The following is a 19,107-nucleotide window of genomic DNA, read 5'->3' as shown; positions in this document are numbered from 1 at the left end:
GGAATATTCATGAAAATTTTTTTCGCATACTTTAAAAAAATATGAAAATACCGCAAATGGGATTTAGAGAAAAATAGACCCAAACAAATTTCTGTAATAGTGTCCCATTTTTGAACGCAAGGGATAAAAACTTCAGAACCAATTCCTCTAAAGTTGACAAACTGAACCCAACCAAATCGTAATTACAACAATACTCCGGATCTATAAAATTTTTGGTCTATTTGTTCCGAGTCTCTTTTTTCCGATTACCCCGTAAAAGAGATGGCAAAATATGAAATTAAATTTTAAATTGGCTAAAAAATACGGATGATATAAGCTTTTTAAACTGCTAATTAGACAGATCAAACATAGTATTTGACGTCAATCCCATGTTTGCTATAAGAACGCCATGCTAATTCTGTTTTGCTAGAATGAGATACCAACAAAATCCTTGATGGCTTGGTTGTTTTTATTTGAAAAATAAATTCTCTCTGCTGTTTTTTACATGAATGAGCTTTTATTAAAAAATAACATGATTATTTGATATTCCATTCTGACAATTATAATTTTAAATTGTAGTAACTTGAAAATCTGATAAACAATTGATATCAATGCCAAATGCTGCTCAGAATGGTTTTTCATCATATCAGGTTGATTGAATAAATCGTATAATAAGCGAATAAAATTTTGTAAATAGGCTAATTTCATTTTAAGGAATTCCAAACGACTGTTATTTTGCTTAGACAATTATTTACCAAGTTGCATCAGAATAACTATTTCTTTTTTATTTTGCTTAATTATTTGGTTTATAAATGGATATTTTATTTTCTTGGCAAGAAAATGTTTTTACTATAGAACATCTTTTTGAATAGTCATTTTGCAAATGTACTTGGTAATAACGTCCATGCCTCAAGCCAAATCTTAAGTAAATATTTGTTATAAATTGAACAAAAAAATTAATTTACATTTTACGAAAATTTGAATTAAAAGTAATTAAGGTATTTCTATCGAAGTGAAAGAGAATGCGATATTTTAGAAAGAGAAAAAATATAGTTCTCTTCTATGTTTTTTCACATACACAGTTTCGTTTGCAAAGTTACTTTCTGTAACAAAAACGCAAAATAAAAATGTTCAAAAATGTCTTGTTGTACGAATTTTTATTCTTTTAATTTATCGAAAGTATGTCCTTGAAAACTCCCTCTTTGGAATATTTGGTACACAACTACTTTTAGTCTCATGTCGTTAGAAATACCTTAAATGATACTACCATTAAAGTAAAATTTATGATTGACTTTAATAAAATTTTGTTTTCCTATGTTTCACTTCTATAAAATTATGTTTCTTTTAAAATTGTTCATAAAATTTTCATCCTTTTCCAGTTATTTTTTTAAATCGAGGGCCGTATTTTTTAAATGTATATTATTTTTTTATATTAGAAAGTGGAGTTGTATCTTTTAACATCAAGAATTATTTACGAAATATAGGGTAAAAGGATAGCCACAATTGTACAATTGGGTTACAATTTAATCTAAGAAATGAAGCCGGATAAAGGCCTTGCCAAAACATTTTGGATATTTAAGCTCGCTTATATTTCAAAAAGGTTGAAATGAGGAGTAAAAAGTTTAGAGACAAAAATTGTTTAAAATGATTCAACATATGAAGTCCAATAAATTTCAAATCGTTGATTTCGAAACCTGTATCTCAAAAACGGTGAGTTTTTGTGAAAAAATGCTTAGAATGCCACGAGATTAAAAATGCTGAGAATAAGATCCAATTGCTGTTTTCTTAAATTTCATAATTTTACAGCAGAATTAACTTTGGCGAACTTCTAAGCGCGCGGGCGAACGGATGGTAAAAGTATACGAACGTTTTTAGAGTCCCATAAAAAATTATATTGTTTCAGGGAAGTGCAATCTTAATGTTTCATTTCCTACAGTAATTGTACAGGTACAAGCGCAGAGAAAATGTTATAAATGACTCATGAATCATTTTGGTTTGTTGCCCATGATTATTTATTTCGAATCTTGAAGCTTTTGGCCTAATTTGTAAATAGAATTTTAAAGATTTGGTTATTTTGGTAATTTGCATAGATTTATTTATAATACAATTTTCAGTTTTAAGAGTTTTCCAATAGATAAAAAGTCTGATTATTAATTTTTTTTTGTTTTTATTTCACTAGATTAAATGTAGGTTTCAATACTGTATTAATTCTATTAAAAAAAATTTCATTCAAATTACATTAACTCTTTTAGACTTGAACAAACAAATTAAGCTTTGTACAAAAATGATAAAATAAATTTTATAATTAAAAAAAAAAAAATCTTTTGAAAATAAATTAATTGTATCCTTGGTTTAATTTTTCGTCAATAAATTTTTAATTTTCAGTATAGGAAGTTATTGTAATGGGTCCGATTTTTGAAATCAAAATTTTCAATTAAAACCAATTTGGTGAAGAATTATGTGTGTGTGTGTGTACGTACACATCGCGTGAACAAAAAGTGATATCGATTTGGTGGAGATGTCGATTGAAGCGTATTAACGGCAATATGTTCCGAAACGAATTAGGTCGAATTGGGCGAGTTTTTCATTAAAATTTTAAGATGCCGATTGAAGCATATTAACGGCAGTTTGTTCCGAAAAACAAACTGCCTTTATAACATTAGGTCGAGTCGTTTCCTATATTGTGCGAACAAAAAAAAGTGATATGGACTTCGTCGGAATGCCGAGATCGAAGTGTATTAACGACAATACGATCCGAAAAGAATTTCATAAGATTAAGTCAAGTCTGATCGAGTTTTTATTTTTTCAACTTTTTATTCTGCCTGCTGGGAAGTTATTCGTGTGGATCTCAAGGATCGTACCAGACTCTATCCACGGGATGTTTATTTGAAATCCCCTTTTGATTCAAGGTAAGTATCATGAAGGTTATAAAGAAGGAGAACAATCGCTATGTACTAAAGCATTAGCGCACCTGTCCCTGAAAATTTGTAGAATTTATAGTTCATTTTCAGCCACCAGCCGCGCTGTCGTCGGTAAGTAGTATATTAGCGCACAACAGCCCGCATTTAATGATACAACTTAGCGATCCCAGCGCCTCACTTATTTTTTCAAAATATTGGGGACAATATTTTCTATTGCGATCGTTCTCCTTCTTTATAACCTTCATGGTAAGTATGTTCAAAACCTAATAAGTATTATATATAGTAAAGGTGACGATATATGGTCGACCTTCACCTATTTGATAACCAGATATTTTTTATGAAATTGTATTAATTAATAAATTTTATTGATAACGACAGCTTGTCAATCGAAAAGTGTTCATGGCTATTTTTAATTTAATTAATATTAATCAATTTTTTCAAACGGACAACCAGTTCCGGTTGTCTGGATATCAAGCTGAAATTTTTATAGTGTGCTCAGGACGTAAAAAGTGATGTTCATAAACGAGAAACATAGGTCAATTGGGTCTTGGGTCAGTGGGTCCGTAGGAACCATCTAGTAAACTATTATGATTAAACTATTACGATTGCGTAATCAACATTGCCTATATATGGTTTTATTTTTCCTTTGGTTAGGTGTCAGTTGAAAAAACTTAATAAATGTTCTAAAGGAAGTTTTAATATTTCACGGTCTAGACTAGAATCTTCCCTTAATTATATAAACTGAAATAGCATACACCCATAATTAAATGCAAATAATTAAACAATTAAATTAATCATTCAGTTAATACCATGGTAATTATATCAGTAAACGCGGATCCAGAAGTTTTTGTCGTGGGGACAATATAAACTTTTTATGAGAATTTTTGAATAGTTAAAAAATAGAGGACACTGAATTTATCGACAAGGTGATGAGCAAATTTGGACAGAAATCCAGACTGTCTTAAGTTTTTATTCAAACGGTGAAAAAAATTTGTAATCTTTTTCTGTGCACCCTCTTGTATCCCCTCCCGACACCCATGATTGTGAAACAAGAGTACTCTCGATAATTGTATACTCATTTTATTTTACGATACTCTGAGACGGGATCCAAATCTAAGTACCATACTGGCCCCGTAGTTATGCCGCTTTATTATATTTAAATTTCAAATATCATTGTAGAATAGAATTCACAAATATTATAGTTAGTATTACAGTAACTTTATACATTACAATGTGTATCAAATCCGGTAGTTCTGATTTTTCGCATACTCGTTTATGATGTTATTTCAATGAATAATCCAAGTTTGTGACTTCGAGCGCTGAACGCAACTTTGTCAAAAATAGAAAAATCCGTGAAAATTTCGAATTTTGGCGATTATAACCTTAAAGGATTAGTTTTTTGATAAATCATTTTCAGAACATTTTTAAAGTAGACTAAATTTGTTACAATATGAGACGAGAATGGACTCTGTATAGATCCAATACTTTCCGAGATAAAGCCTTTCAAAATTTATCGACGTAACTTTATTCATCATAGAGCTAAGTCAAATTCGGTAGTTCTGATTTTTTCAAAAACTACCCGTTTAGGGCTATAACCGTCAAAATCAGAAAAAAATTTTTCATGGTTTTTTTTTTTTTTGGTTTTGGAGAACTTGCGTTCGACGCTCGAGGTCACAGACTTCTATTATTTATTAGACAAACATTATAAACAAGTCTGCAAAGAATCAGAACACCGGATTTGATGCAGCCTACTCCGTACTTTCAAACTATAAGGTTACTGTATTATAGGTGTAATAATATTATTGTGTTTAGTCTGATATAGAAATGCAAATTTTATCAGAATTATTAATTACAATTATTGTATTTGTCTGATATAGAAATGAAATTCAAATGTTAATTTTGCAATGAAATACCTATTTTATATGTATATGATAATAAAATCGACTGAACTTTTAAATAAAGTAACCATATTAATTGATCAGTTATTAATATGTAGGGGAAAGTATAATGCCGGTTTTCCACTAAACGAACAGTTCACGTTATGTTGTGTTTATGATTTCTAAAACCTGAAAAACAAAAACAAAACTGAAACTGTAATGGCCATTTACAATGAGTTCATAAATAGCAAATTATGGATCGCAACCACCTTCACTTGTGCAATAGAAATTCGTTTTTTTCATTAAATGAGATCTTCTTGTTTCTTCAAGCAGAACTACATAGTAGGTACGTTTTGCCTTTCGAGAGGTTAGATAGGTAAATTGAAAAGCGGTGATGCAGGCGAAAAGAATTATTATTTATTTACTTAAAACTTGTTGGAATCATGAGAAATCATTTTATCTTACATAAAAATCATTAAGCTTCTGCGGCTAATCTAAATTTTCTTTTTTACATCAAAACGCTAAAAAGTCGCTTATCTCGATACAAGCCTGTGGCAATGAATCACACCTTTGGGTGCGACAACAGTGTGCAGAGGCATTAATAACTCATATATACTGGCCGTTTTACCTGCAGGGACCGTTTTGCTTTCATTTCCCGCATAGGTAATAAATGTATTTGAAAAAATGAAAACCCTACAAATATCTCTTCCAAACTATTTTATTCTCTGAGTGTCCAACGGCTTCAATTGGTATTTTTAATGACTCGGAGTGAATGATACATCAGTTTTTCCACTTATACTACGCCTAGATTTGTGGTCGATTTTGTAATTAGATTCTAGGTACTTTTAACTTTACATCTTTTGAAACTTTTACGATATAACATCAAAATTTCCCCCCTGTATAAGCCATGGTTTAGATGGAATGACATTTAAAACACAAAACACAACAGTCAACTTGTAAATTAATGAACATTAAGACCAAATTTTTTTCTTTGAAATAGTAAAAAATGCAATTTTTATTTTACTTCAAAACAAATGCGCATGGGCCAATCATTCTCATTGCTAACTTGCCTTTTAGTAATTAAACCAAGTCTTCATGTAGTTGCTATTTCATTGATAATGAGTAATAACAGCCGAGAAACTATAGATTTATTCAATTTATATTGTGCCCAGGTACTACACCTTACCCTATAATTAATTGTATTGTTCATGAATATTAATTTCGTTAGTAGATATATGTTATTAACCGAAGATCGATGCTGTCAATCGTTTCTAGGAAAATTATGTAACATTATAATAAATTATGAATCCATACAAAAAAATGGGAAGTCAATTTTTGCAATCCAAAATTACATTATAATTCTGTATTTTTAATTTGTTAAATAAAACTCAATTTTAATAAACTACAAACGACTATGGTATTTAGTAATTATTAACGAAGTGTGTGGAGCAGCCATCCCATTACTCTTAGGCTCAGTCGCTCTCCGTATCTTATTGAAATATATCAGTTTTTCACCTAACTTTTAATAATTTCTTTTTTAACTGGCTCTGGCTTAAGTAGACAATCTTACCACGCGGCTTTTACCCATAAATCCGATAGTTCCGAGAAGAACTGTTATATGTGATATGTTTTGTTGGCGTGAATGCTTGTAAATTTGCAATAATTTTGTATTTTATATTAGAAACAATTTGAAAGTTAATAAACACGCTTTTATTGAAATGTCGACTTAATAATACAAAATAACTTTTAAACATAAATAACTTTTATTCTTCAAATGGTACATGTTGTTGAAACTTTTATTTAAACTAGATTATTTTCTAATTATGAATTTTTCAAATTTATTCAACCTATCTACAGTTTTTAAAAATATAATTAATTTTAGAAATTGCGAGACTTTCTCTCATCACGAAATTAAAGATGTAAGCAAAAAAAAAAAATTACCTTCGGAAATTTTCGTACCTGTTCGTGTAATTTCGTTTGTTTACGGATATGCCATATGCGGCTCTGTATCGTACAAATCGTTGAAATATATTTGCCAAATATATTGCCATGTCATAATATTTAATTATTTAATTATGTAATAATTTTAGTGATAATAATTGTGTATAACATATTATTGTAGAGGAAAAGCCCGAATATCGGATACTTTTCGAAAATGAAATAAAAATAGGGCTAAACGCTATCTTAGTTACATGAAAATTTGTGTATGTAATCTTGGATCTATATGGTATATGTATTTCTAGTAAATTATGGAATAGAAATTAAAAATTAAACAAATGATTATGTATTTCAATTTTCATCCGAAGAAGGTTCATCATAGGAGGTTCCTAATATTGGATATCGGATAACACATTCTTTTTGTTCGTTGGAAACTTAGAAAATTAGTCAATATAATTCCCTGGCTTTTTGATCTGACCAGAAGGGGAGACCGGGTATGAAAGTAACACTTTGTACTTTCACCTTAGTTGCTGGTTAGGTGTTAGTATTTTAATGAAGTTATTATATCTATATATAAATTCCGTGCATGCTCTTTACATTTTTAGCTTCATTTTTTTTAATTGTATATTTTGTATGAAAAACATAGACTTAAAAAAAATTCGTAAGTTGTTACTTTCGACCACGTTAGCGGGTCGAAGGTAATACTTTGACGAGTCGAAAGTAACAGGACAAAGAAAAGTTTATATGAACAAGAAAAATAAACATTTGCATTCAAAAATTATATATTTTATAATAACAAATCAATATTGTTCAACTCCTCGAAAGAAATTTTCTTACTTTTAGTAATGAAATCTATTATTATATAATAATCATATATTCTAATCAGATTATTCAGTATCAGTCTTAAGACATTTTTTTTGTGTATTTGTGTACTCACTTGTTTAAGTAACATGTTACTAGTGTACTCACAGAGCTATGTTACTTTTGTACCCTACCACATTTTTGGTAAAACAATAAAGATAATCTTAAACGCACGGTGGTCGGTGAAAACGAATTAAAACACTTTACAATCAATGTAATCAAGAAATAATAACACTCAGATTAATATCAGGCTATTAATACGACGTAAATATCAAATAAGTTAACTTTAAAAATCCTACTTTTGGCTTGTAAAATCACGTATTGTCCTCTCAAAAAATCTGACAGCGCCTGGCACGTGCGGCAACGGATAGCAAATAAAGAGGGCGGCACCGGCTATCATTTGACGGCAGTGAAGCGGTTTTTCGACTGTTAGATAAACCTGCAGAGCATTTGTTACTTTCGACCCGCCGTTACTTTTGTACCCGCTCTCCCCTAATTGTGAAATTATTGTGAATTTGGTACTTTTTTATTTGGAGGTGAGAAAGCTGTTACATGGTTTATTTTCTTGCGATGCTGAACAACCAACCAAGTCATCATTTTTAATATACAAAGAATTAATGGCTAATATACAGAGTGTTCTCTTAATGACTGCAGAAATATTGCCTACTGAAAAAACTGAGAAAAAAAAGAAGAAAATGTTCTTAACCAAATTTGGATCTGAGGCCTAATTTACGAGATAATTATCTTACTTTTATTACAATCAATTACTAAAAAATACATTCCCCAAAATCAAATTCATCTAATAAAACACTACTTAAACAGGGGATGTGTTTTATCATAGTGGAAGGCGTCTCAAAATGCAAAATTATTACAAAAAAACTCTATTTGGCTACTTATATAATTATAAAAACTAATCTATAAAAATCAAGTATCATTACACTCTCTTTCTTTGTAAATTAAGTGTTGTACGCAACGTACCGTGCGAATATCACATGCCTTAAGCCATAACGGACCATAGCCCGTTTTAATAAATAGATGCTAAGACACACAGACAAACCATACTATGTATATTGTGTTGAAGTTGTAAAGTGATACGATGTTTAAGATTTTGTGTTATATATTACACAATTTCACTACCCAATTAAATCAATTTACAATCAATTATTGTTTTATGATAGTCCCCTCTATATTTTAAAGTGACACCTACTAATTTAATGAATTTGATAGGTGTGTGAATTCATAAATCTTTCTATTTTTCCTATAGCCACATCTCCCGAATCAGGCCCCAGATCGAAATTTGGTAAAGAGCTTTTCTATTTGTCTTGATAAGTTTAATGTAGTGGTATAATTTTCTGCTATCAATAACAGAACACTTTGTATATAAGCATGAACGGAGCTCACGGGTAATGGATAACATTTTTTAAATTGTCTACGATCCTTAAATTGGTAAATTCAGACTTATCCAAGCGAAACCAAAATTCATATTTTCACGCGTGGCTCCGAGTCAAAATTAATTATTGAGCTAATATGATTCTGTATCATTAAAATACCATTAATCGTATAATAATGTTTTTCTACTGTTATCTATTAAAACAAACTGTGTAAGAACATATCACACATATGTGTACACTCATACGCGTAGTATAACATAAACTAAAACATTATCGAAAAGTATATTATTAATTTGACATCGCGCTGATAATAACATGTTCACACACAATCAGAACGCAAGCGCCGGATGTTTGGCGGAGTTTCTTCTCGTATAGCGTCGCACACACTTGACGTCGTTGTCGTTATTTCATATGACATTTGTATTATTGCTCGTCAGTTTAGTCCGGGACATGCGATGTGCGTGTTTTCTCATTATATATCAATCGGAATATAAAGGAAAAAGTTTTCACTCTTTTATAACGGTAAAAAAAAGTATAAATATTTAAACGGTAGATAAACTTCTAACGAACTTTCAATAAAAAATTGTTTTTTCTCAGTTTTTCTGTTTTTTTTTTTCTTCATTTTTTACTCAACATTGTGATTAGTTTTAAAATGATTTAAGTTATTTTTTTTCGAATTAAGAAATAAATTTATTCCGAACAGGTAAATATTCTTTTGAAGACTTTTCAAATTGCACCAATTATTTTATTATACCTACCAAAAATTAAGAGTCACAGTTTTAAATTGTTTGAACTAGTTACCTATTTTTATTTTTAGGTGAATAAACTACTAATAAAATTCGAGTGAAAAACTTTTTTTTAAAACTATAAAATGTATTTTGGTTATTTTTTTATTGTTTGGACTCATTAAATTTATTTCTAACTATATTACATCAGCATAAGATTTTGGTAAATTTTCAAAAAAATAATGTACAAATTCAGTTATGCATATTTTTTCTTAAAAAATTTGATTTTTTTTTTATTAAATATCTGATTGATATGATTATTACCGACTTAGAAATAATGGAGCATCGTTTTGATTAAAAAAAAAATCGCTCCTTATTGGTTCATAACCTTTGATTTCTGTTTCATAATCTTCAAGCTCTTTTATCCTATTTCTGGGGAACAATTTTGGCACGAATCATTTTCCCCAAAGACCATTTTATCTTTAGTTTAAAAGAAGAATTAAAGTTACTATGTTTAAAAATGATTAAATTTTTATTAAAACGTCGCAGGAAAATTACAAATTTTAATTAATTTTAATGTGATGATTTTTATATTGTGCATAGACTAACAAAATTTTGGTAAATGTGTTCCTAAAATTCGCGCGTCTGTCTGTCCGTCCGTCAACACGATAATTCAAAGTCGAAAGTGTTAATAACCTGATATTTTTATGAAGTATTTTAGACCTAACAAGTAAAATTTTCAAAATTTAAAATCCCCCGACAAATTTTCCGGGTACGGAACCCTAAACTCCCACTTGAAACATATTTAAGAACACTCTCTATTAAATTACCTTTCTCTTTAAAGCTTTTTCCAAACTGATCCGCTAATTTTTTAGTTTTTTTGGTTACGGAACTCTAAACTCCCACTTGAAACATAGCTAAGAACACTCTTCATTAAATTAACTTTCAAACGAAACGAAAAAAAACAAAATCGGTTATTCCGTTTAGGCGCTACGATGCCACAGACATTCAGACAGACACACGCACATAGTGGTCAAACTTATAACACCCCTTTTTTAGTTCGGGGGCTAAAAAATGATTTTGAGTTGTGAATGAGAAGATAATAGAAAAAGATGAATATCAAAAATTTTCTTTTTGAGAAAAACAAACAATTGTTGATAGGAATATTTTTTTATAAATTATTTCATACGAACGTATTTTCTGTAATTTCATTCTCCTCAACCAGAACTCAAATAAGTTAAAAGTTAAAAGTTTATAAGATGTTTCGTCAAAGATAGACGATATTGGAAATATTTGAAACGATCTTTTTATAATTATAAACATAAAAAAATTTACGAAACCTTTTTGGTATGCAAATTCATGCTTGATTGAATTTCATTTTGTACACTTTTATGACTATATATATAATTATCTGCCCAAAAAAATGTATACGCAGGAAAGAAACCTTTTGAAACATTGATGAAAAAAGTTGAATGCTCTTCCTCTAATAGATTTTCGTTTTTCTTTTTATATTTGTTATTATTATTAGGGTATACAGAATATACTGACAAGATGACACAAAAAAAAAGGGCAAATAAACAAAATCATACGAATTTGATTTTTGTTAATTCATTTTGATCCGCGATATTCATAAGAAAAATCAATGAGAGAAGACTGTAGGAAGTGCATTTTTTGATATCAGTAAGGTTAGGTTAGGTTATATTGGCTGTCCGCGAAGGACACACTTAGGCTATAGAGCCCATTGTGATACCATATATGTTTTTTACCACCTTTCAGCTGATAATTTCATTTATCGGCTGGTCAAGTTCAGTGGCTGAGTGCACCTACTTCGTGCATATACCATGCACTACACCAGCCCATCACAACTATTAATTAAATTAATTTTGTTGCGACGGCGGAAATCGAACCCGATACCCTAAGCATACCGCGGGAGGAATTGGTTACGCCTAAACCAACTGAGCTAATAGGGCGACTTGCTGTCAGTAAAGATATATAGTTCTTTTTGCCATTTTGCACCAAGATTGGGCCTCGTAATCAGGGAGGAAAGTGTAAATCCTTCAAAATTGAAATAATCCTGAGGAAGGTTTTTGACTTGCATTGAGACTCATTGACAGATAAATAGCGATAGACCTACCTGCACCAAATTCGTCAACCCACTTCATTTATTCATAGATATACACCTTCAAAGCTTTTCAATAAAATCATGGATTTCATGGAAGTATATGTGGACGAAATTTAGTCCAAAGTGAGTTTACGAGATCGATTCTTGCTTCAAAACGACATCTTTAACTGCCATTCAAATCTTTACTTTACTTTTATTTTAACTAAAATTGAAGAAATATATTTATGTATATCTATCTATTTTTCATTTTTGGCTGTCATAATAAATGCAATAATTTTCGGTATTCAAGTATCGAGCAAAATATTTTCGGAGATAATTTTATGTAGGAGTTTTTTAATTGTTGTACTGTAACAGTAAAGCTTACAAATCAAATAAAGCATGTAAATTTATACAAAATACAAAAATAATTTATTTTACGATTCTCGCCAACACGTGTTGTTCTATTATCACTTTTTATTAACTCGATTTTTTATCTATCTGTCTCCTTATCTGATCGGTATAAATCTTGAAATTGAAAATTAATTTCTCGATAAGATAGAGGAATAATGCTGCGGTTAGACACGAAGGCGAACACTTAACAACAACAAAAATGGGCAAAAATCAAATGAATATATATAACATCGCATAATAAGTGGATTGCATTCAATTGGCGGCGTTATATACTTAGCCCTTGCCAACTTCATTGTTTGTTGGTGTTCGCCCTCATCCCTAACGGTTGCATAACAATAAATTGAATGAGGAACTATGAGGTTTAACAATGAATCGTAAGAGAATACAAAAATCATGAAAATTTGATTTGAGCGTTGGGAAACTAAACTGCCTTTTCCCAAATCTCTTCTACAATAATTTGATATTCCACCCCATTGAACATTTTTAATATACCACGTTTTTAAAATCGATTACAAATATTAAATAATTTGTTATTGTAATTTAAAATCTAATCTTAAAATGTGTATTTTCATGTCTGTAAGGGACAGCTGACAGAAATGTATTTTAAATCTTTTTCGATTGTTGCATTTGAGTGATCTTGTACATTTACAATCAAAATCTTTTAAGGACGCTTATGTTTTTATGATAAAACGAAAACATATCTCATACATCTATAACTGCCATAATTCTTCAGTTATTATTTCACGGTTCCGTATTTTTGTACTCATGTAAGTGATATATTACATATAATGATACTTGAAATTCATAAGAACAGTTGGTTTATATCTTTGGGTTTTATGGGAATTCTATAAAAAAAAAAAAACAGTTCGTCTTTTATACTATTTTTTAGCGTGGGTGTTCGATTCATTGGCTTTTGTATGATCAATTCTGTTAGAGATATGCCCGGAAAGTTTCGTGTTTGTCTACAATTTTTATTTTGCCTGCTCTATATTCGAGCCACGGTTATCTCTATATGTTATAAATGCGAAAGTAAGCATGTTTGTTTGTTACGCTTTCACGTTAAAACTAGTTGAATGGTTAAAACTAGTTGAATGGTAACGAATGGTTTTTAATGAAACTGTACAGCAATATATCTCATACTTCAGAATAACGCATGAGATATAATTTATAAACATATAGTTCTTAATAAAAATATAAAAAAAAATTTTTAAAATTTAATTTAATTTGACATTACCATAAATTACAGATTTTTGCAAAAGTAATCATTTGATATTACCATAAACTACAGATTTCTGTAAAAATAGTCAATATAAAATATTTCACGGCCTCTGATATACTTAATGAATAATTACGCTATTTCTAATATACTCAATGAATAATTACGACTATTATACATTTAAAAAAATAGAAAACCATACACATATTTTACCTTTGTAAAACAATCCTTACCATTATTTCGAGTGTTATAGAAAGGGGATAAGCGAGAGCAATATTTATCAATCTTTACTTTTAAATCCAGCGAAGCGGGTGGGTATCACTCTAGTAACTTCAAATTTCTTTATTATCAAATTTTCCTCTATTAGTTCTCAAAAAGAATCATGGAAATGGAACTCTTCATTATGAGCTCACGGTCTAAGTTTAGTCCAATGATAATATACATTCGCGTTTACTTATAATTTTTTGTTCGGTCGCTATTTATATCAACACAAAACAAAGTTCATTACAGCGTATTGACTCCGTGTGTATCATGGTAGGGACAATCAAATCGACGCTAGAGCTTCCAGTGGATAATTTTGGGGTTAAAGGATGACTAATTTTCCATTTTTTATATATAAATGGAATAGAATATGTCAGATTAAAAACATTGAAAATAACAATTAATTAAACTTGTTGCATTAGAAATTGTGAAAATAGGAGACGAAATTGCATAAATAAAATGTACATTAACATAATTACTTATTTAAATTTGTTAGATAATAATATTAAATTTTCAATGTTATACATATATGCAATCCATATAATTATATGCCCATCCATACAATTATATTAATAAAGTAGTGAGTGTATCGTTACCATCGAAACGCGTTCAATAAAACTCATGCTCGGCGTGAATACATTGCTCATTTCACTTTTAGTTTACAATTTGATTCAAAAACGTCAGAAATTTGATCTAGGAAAACAGCAAAACTTCGTTTAGCAGATATTAGTCTCACACTTAAAGAAAATCGTCAAATTAATAAGCGTATATTCATCTAAATCCAGTCTTCTAAAAATAAATCGGTTGGATAAAAGTTTCTAATGATTAATCATGATATGTAGATAACAAAACATAAAATTATTTTTCGTAAAAAATAAGGGTTATTATTATTTTTATAAAATAATTTTAGTAAAATTAGGCATTCAATATGGAAGCCTGAATGGCTCACTGTTAATTTATGAGAAAGTGCGCTACACTAGCTTATTTTTTAAATGTGTACTACCCACAAGTATAAAACGAACTTTTAAAAAAGTCACTAGTTCACTTTCAACAGGCGCACTTGCGACTTGTGGCATTATGGAAACGAACCTTTTTGAAGATGTCAGTCGGTGATGACTATCTTTTAATTATACACAACCGAAACTGTCTAGAATTATTAATAATTGTATGCCCGGATTTAAAAATAATATGATAATGTTTATAATGTAGTTAGTTAAAAATTTTCTTTAGTATTATTTAAAAAATATAATGCTTTTATTGTTGGTGTTTTTCTTTTGCATCTGCACATTTCTAATTTCTAACCTTTAAAAGTATTATTAAGTGTTTATTATGACGTTCAATTAAAACCCTGCACATGACAAAATACCCACACCTTCAAAGAGGTTCGTTTCCATAATGCCACTTCTAGGGGTAGCTTTAATGGGGTTGCAACCATCCAATTTACTTTTTGACCTTGGATTCGTGATTGGCGATCCCAAAAACCCCCCGAAAGACGATATTCGAGGAAAAATTTTTAATTTTTTCTCTGTTACTTCTATGGGTGGATTTTAGGGGTGGCTTGGAACTACATTCAGTTGCTTTTTGCCCTCAAATTCATTATCAACGACTTCAAAACCGCAGAGAGACAATTTCTGAGGTGAAATTAAAAATTTTCAATTTTTTATTATCATTGCCACTTCTAGGGGTAGTTTAAATGGGGTTTAAACCATCCTTAATTGCTTTTTGACCTTAAATTAATGAACAGCGAACCTAAAAGCTTCACAAGAGACGATTTCTGAAGCAAAATTTTGAATAAGTTTTTGTCTATCACTTCCAGGGGTAGTTTTAATGGAGTTGCAACTGAATTCAGTTGCTTTTTAACCTTGAATTCATGATCAGCGACCTCAAAAACCCTCGAGAGACGATTTTCGAGCTGAAATATTGATTTGTTTTCTCTGTTACTATTTGGAGTGCTCTGGGGATGAGAAAACTACCCTAATTTCCTCAGATTTTTCTGTTATGCTAAGGTTAGTGCGTACACTATTATCATTGTTTTATATGATGAAGTTACTAACTCTTCCCGAAAATAAAGATATTCATAACACTATTCGTAAGGTATAATAGGAAGTTTGGTAAATTTCGGCGATAAGTCTGAAAATAAATTAAATTCGATTAATTGCATGAGATATATTAATTAATGTTCTTGCTGGAAAAGACCATTTTCGAGTTATCTTTCAATATCTGATCGTGTATATCGTTAACAACTTCCTACCGAATCCTTATTAAATGACTTCACGCCAAACAAAAACGTCAGCAAAAAATAAAAATAATTTTTCTTTAAAAGAAAATAAAAATTTATTATTTTTCATTATATATCTTTAAAATTTTATTATCCATCTCGATTTTTGTTATATGCTTAATCATAATTCTTTCTCACTTCAATCGTAAAACTACAATCTTATATTTTTTTCTATACTCTGAAATCTTATCTGAAGTAATTTATTATATTAAATGAAAAAGAAAATCTTAAAAATAATTAATGAAAGAAAATGAATGTTTAGTAAAAAAAGACTGTAGGTAATGTTAATAAGCCTAAATGTAGAGGCAACTTTCAATAGCGATAAAGAAATATAAAAAGTGTAGGAGGCATTTTATATAAGAATTCGCATCGTGCATGGAGCACTTGTTAAAAAGGTTCATATATAAGAATTCGCATCGTGCATGAGTTTTATTTCACGAGTATCCATGGTAATGACACAATACTTGAATAATATAATTTCATGCATGGACATGTCTATGGTTTGAATATACAGTGTGTCGCATTTAAAATGAAGACACCCTCATATTTTCGTTATTTAGAGGAATATAGATTTAAAATCTTGTACAGTTATACAGGGTGATGGGTCACATTTTTTAAGATACTTAACCGAAATCGTAATTTTAAACTCAGACTACTACAACCTGACAAATAGGGCAGATTCTTAATATTTTGTTTAGCGTCAGAGATGGTTAGAGCTATCGAATAAAAGAAATTCCTATGTTCAAGTTGTTATTATGTCGTGTAGCACATGTGTTTTAAAGTCATATATTTTAAGTCATTATTAAAAATTCAATTATTTTTTTGAAATTTAATTGAACGCTTTATTGTGAAAATAAATTTAGTGAAAAATTAGTTGTAAAATTGTTATTAAACTTGCTCTTTACTTCTTTGTACAATGTAATGGGAGCATTGTAAAATGAAATTATTTGTTTGAAATTATATTCAAACTAATGCTTTATTGGCATTAAGATTCATCTAAATTTACAATGCTATAAAAAGCATATAATAAGAATTAGGGAAACAAAATATATTTTCTCTTTACAATTCATTGATTCTACAATTTTTTCTGCTTGTTTTATTATTTATTTCTTGCATTTTTTTTTTTAGTGCAAAGAAGTAAGTAGTGCTCTTCGAAATATTTGAATTTTTAAGAATTCTTTCCTTGGATTTTTTTATTTATTTAATAGGCCTTATTATGCCAACGTGGTATAAAAAGGCCTATTAAATAAAAAAATAATAAAAGTGCTTACATCAAATTATAAGAAAATAAAACGGGGATGTACGTTATTATATGAATAAAACAAAAAAATTTTCCGTTTCTTAGGACGGAAAATTATAAAACTACACAGTTACCTGTTGCTTTATTAAAGCCTCATCCATTTCTGACAAGATGGCGGCATAAGCGATTGCGGACCAATACCGTAGCATTTACACCGATTAAGCGCATGTGTGAGTAAAGAGTGAAATGTGATGACATAAATTCCCCGCGAAATCTCAGGAATCTTATGAATATAGTGCGAAATTGAATGTAAAATTGCAATTAAACTTAACCTTCACTTCCTTCTACAATTGTGAAAAAATTCAGTGTTGAGTTTTTAACGGAAATATGTATTTAGTTTTAGAGCATCCATGTTTTCACTTTTACCAGTATCGATTTAAAGTTTTTCGATATATGTATGTTTTTTGCCTATCATTGAAATCATTAGCCGTATACTGTTGAAATACTTATTGGATTATTACACAAAACGATATCGCAAAGTTTCGAATTTCAGATTTCAATAGGTATGTAGCGGGCTTAACATAATCAGATTTGTGTAATGAAAAAATGAACTGTCTATACTTAAATATTTAAACGAATTTTTATTGTTAAGTTTTTGTTTACTACATACAAATACAATATAGTTCACAATACTTTTATTTTAATGTTATTCTGATAGATGATAAAACTTGACTGGTTCAGTAGTTAACTTGAAGAGTCTATATTGTAATCTTACCGTATCGCACACTGTGCGCTGTTTATAATACAGTTATAATCAATTGTTACCGTACAATCTGGCAAATTTTAGAACTGTCACGTATGTTCTATTGCATATATTTTACTTGTATATGTATTCTATCTTTGTTTAAGTAATATAAAACGATATTGTTTATTTCTTTTTAGAATTGTCTAGATTACATTTGTTTTTAAGATAGTACTGTATGTGTATGAACCGTTGAATAAATGAATATATGATCGGGTTGTTTATAACGACGGATTATTTATACTGTTGGGTTAATTGTTAACACCACAGGTATATCCATTTTGACTAATTCGGAATATTTTTAAACAGTTTATGAGGGTACATGGAAGTTATATATGGTGTTCACATAATATTTTCAAGCTTGTAATTTCATTGATATTATTACAATAAGATTGCAATATCTTAGAAATGTACCGAGGTCAGATATTTTCTTATTAAGTTAGTAACTTTCCTTAAGATCGATTTTAAGCAGATGGCCTTCAATGCACATTACATATTTTCATTTGAACAAATAGAAAAAACGAAAAAATTACGAAGAAGTCGGAACTCGAATCCGGGTCCTCTAAATAACCGGTCTGCGACGTAACCAACTCCGTTACTCTTGTTCTATGTGAGTGATTCAAATTGTATGTAACTTCTTCGTGTCCTTATTCTGTTTGCATGTTTGTGTATATGTAGAACAAAGTTTTCACATTGCTATTCACACCGTGCGTGAGTTTTATTGGAGGCGTTTCCATGGTAACGATACACTACTTTAATTTTAGAATTGATTCATATATAATTGTATGGATAGCATTTATGACTTACATTGAAAATTTAATATTATTGTCTCACAAATTTAAATAAATAATTATGATAATTTACATTTGAAAAATAATATTTATGCAATTTGATTTCTTATTTTCACAATTTTTAATTCATTAAGTTTAAGTAATTTGCGTTTTTCAATAATTTTAATTTGACATTTCTATAACATTAACATGTAAAGAACTGCAAATTAGTCATAACAGCCTCCTTTATCGCCAAAATTTTTCACTGGAAGCGCTGGCATCGATTGAATTGTCCCTACCATGACTACGCACACAACGAATAGGTAAAAGTGATAC

Source organism: Chrysoperla carnea, chromosome 2 (genome assembly GCF_905475395.1).
Source record: "Chrysoperla carnea chromosome 2, inChrCarn1.1, whole genome shotgun sequence".
Taxonomy (NCBI): Eukaryota; Metazoa; Arthropoda; class Insecta; order Neuroptera; family Chrysopidae; genus Chrysoperla; species Chrysoperla carnea.
The sequence above is the reverse complement of the archived record's forward strand: the minus strand, read 5'-3'. Positions refer to the sequence as shown.